At 34.2% G+C, this 2,605-nt stretch overlaps 1 long non-coding RNA gene across 1 annotated transcript in view; it reads left to right on the top strand.

The window, feature by feature from the left end:
• The first annotated feature begins 1,320 nt into the window (after positions 1–1,320).
• Positions 1,321–2,605, top strand: part of LOC109589514 (uncharacterized) — a 2,620-nt gene continuing 1,335 nt past the window's right edge. Inside the window, exons 1-2 of the long non-coding RNA XR_002188743.1 lie at positions 1,321–1,420; positions 2,105–2,203. This is a non-coding gene — a long non-coding RNA (uncharacterized LOC109589514). The remainder of the gene's footprint in view (positions 1,421–2,104; positions 2,204–2,605) is intronic.

A 2,605-nucleotide genomic window follows, 5' to 3' on the forward strand; every position in this document is an offset into this window, starting at 1 on the left:
TAAGCAAGCAAATCAATGTATCGTACATATATACAATAGATCTTGACAGATTAACAATACTCATGCATGATTGTGTTTGTGGACTAAGCAGCTCAGAACTTGATGTATCATGCAGTTCTTGATGATCTACCTTTTGTAATCTCTGGAGCAGTGAAAGTTAGTACCTTGCTTATAGCACTTATCAAGCTTAAAGATAGCTACAAGCAGTCATTGCATAAATGATATACATGTAGCTAGATAGGCAACTCTACCAATGTAGTTTTTTTGGCTTCTTGCTATTTGTAGTGCTCCAAGTGCAGTCAGGTATATACAGACTGAGTTACTGACATTCACTTGATCAGAGTTAGTCACATCAATGAAAAACATGGCATACCTGTTTTCTTAACCTTCCTTGCTGCATTTGGATAGCAGTAGAGTCTTATCTTGCTGACCTCAGTGACTTGCAAGCTGAAGAGTTTCCCATTTGGATAGCCGCCATTTTTATTTCATTGTGACCACACCCGTTTTCAATGAAGATTATCAAGTTTATTAAAAAGTGGAAATTTTTTCATGCAGATAAATAGGGGTGACGTACGTGTACAAACAGACAAACAGACAAACATACTTGTGTCGTTTATGTGGGGCGAGCTCAGGCTCGCCCCAATAACTAGGAATATTAATGACAAACCACTATCTATACTTATTTATGTACACAACAGTGTAGGTGATGTACATGTACATGTACATGTAGTGTACATGTAAATGTTTGAAGCATAGCAAAAGAATTTGAAATGTACAGGTACAATGTACATGTACATGTATCTAGATGTTCATGCATGAGAATGAGTACAAGGTAGAAGCTACTCGACCCTTTTATATTATGTATAGTACTCTCCCGTATCACTTATTGACTGAAATAAATTTATTTCACACATACTACCAAGATTTTAGAAATGAAAAGCTAATTAACTGTTTCACAAAGCTTTTGTGAACTACTTCCATACTGCTTACTGTACATTACATTTACATGATGTACTGTATACACTTATGTACACTCATGTACATGTACATGTAGCTACAAATTCTTGTTCATTCATGTATGATTCTAAAAATTAATGTTACGTCTTGCATGATGTTCTATCCTTTAACTACTGTAACTATTCTCACATAGTCAGACCCCTATTCTCTGTGATACTGAAACAGTGTCTGGCCAGGTATACACAAGGCTACCCTTATAGCTGTTTTGTCTAAACTGCAATGTGCAAGAACCACATACTACACATATTTATCATTTTAGGGGAACAATTGCAACATTAGAAACCAATCTATCATTATCTTGTTATTATAGGAAGGAGATACTGCTCTTATTGAAGCAGTAAGAGAAGGAAACTGTGATGTTGTAGAATTACTGCTGAAGAAAGGAGCTGATCCTTCAAATGATGTAAGTTATTTTTATTAATATTCATTTTATCATCATTAGAATATTATTGTTATACGTACATGTACATGTATAGCTACATGTATCTTATAATTAGAAATTCATGTACTAACTGTTTCCTTAATTAGAAGTACTATTAGTTTAAAAATATTGCTAATTGTTTCACTATCTTGCATGCATAGCTGGGTTCTTTTTAAAACTTATAGAGGTCCTCTCTATTTTATACCTTGTTGTTTAAAAGCTCCCATGAGAAAGCTGCCATTTTGTTTGCTGGTCACACCCACTTTATGTAAAATTTGGGGGCTGATTGGTAAAGCATCTTAATTGTTATTAGTTCCGATATAATTGTATATAATATTTGTATATACATGTACATCTCGTGGGTCCCGGCAGGTCATTAAAATGCAATTAACAAACCTTGTATTCAGTTTCATTAATATTATCAGTAGAGAAATGAGGAGGTAACAGAATTTAAAATTTTTTTTCACCAAACAGTTCAATCACTATCAAGATATTATTGATAGAGAAAGCAGGCTTTAATGCAGCAAGAATTAATTAGTTATTAAAGGTACATGTACCACATGTACTTTAACCCAGGAAGACCACTGCAGTGATTGAAGCTACCCACAACTATCCAATTATGGTGCAATGCAAGTTTATTATGATATCATTATCTTGTTATTATAGTATGGAAATAATGCTCTTATTGTAGCAGCAGGGAGAGGACATTATGACATTGTACAGTTGCTATTAAATGATGGAGCTGATCTAAGCACTGCAAATGATGTGAGTATCATGTAATTAATGCACCATAAATCTTGTATTGAGGCTGCGTTTACACAGCAATGCAAAATGTATCGTTTTAAAATGATACACTTTGAACACCATTTTCATTTCCATAGAGTCCTATCAAGATTCTATCACGTTTTTATTCCTTTCTGTGTAAACAGAAGCATAAAACAGGCACAAAACTGTACCAATTGCATCATTTTTGTTGCTGTGTAAACGCAGCCTCAATTCCCTTCTTAACTGTCTGTTTTGAATGAGAAAAACATAACAGGTGCAATAATGTGTACATGTAGTTGTAACTAAGCTAGGTTTACGATATCAGTCTACATGAAAGCGCTACACAATTGTGAATGGGTCCTTTATGGCTTCACTTCCTGATACGTCACTGATAAAATGATA

The sequence above is a fragment of the Amphimedon queenslandica genome, unplaced genomic scaffold (genome assembly GCF_000090795.2).
Source record: "Amphimedon queenslandica unplaced genomic scaffold, v1.1 AMPQUscaffold_11231, whole genome shotgun sequence".
In the NCBI taxonomy this organism is placed as follows: domain Eukaryota; kingdom Metazoa; phylum Porifera; class Demospongiae; order Haplosclerida; family Niphatidae; genus Amphimedon; species Amphimedon queenslandica.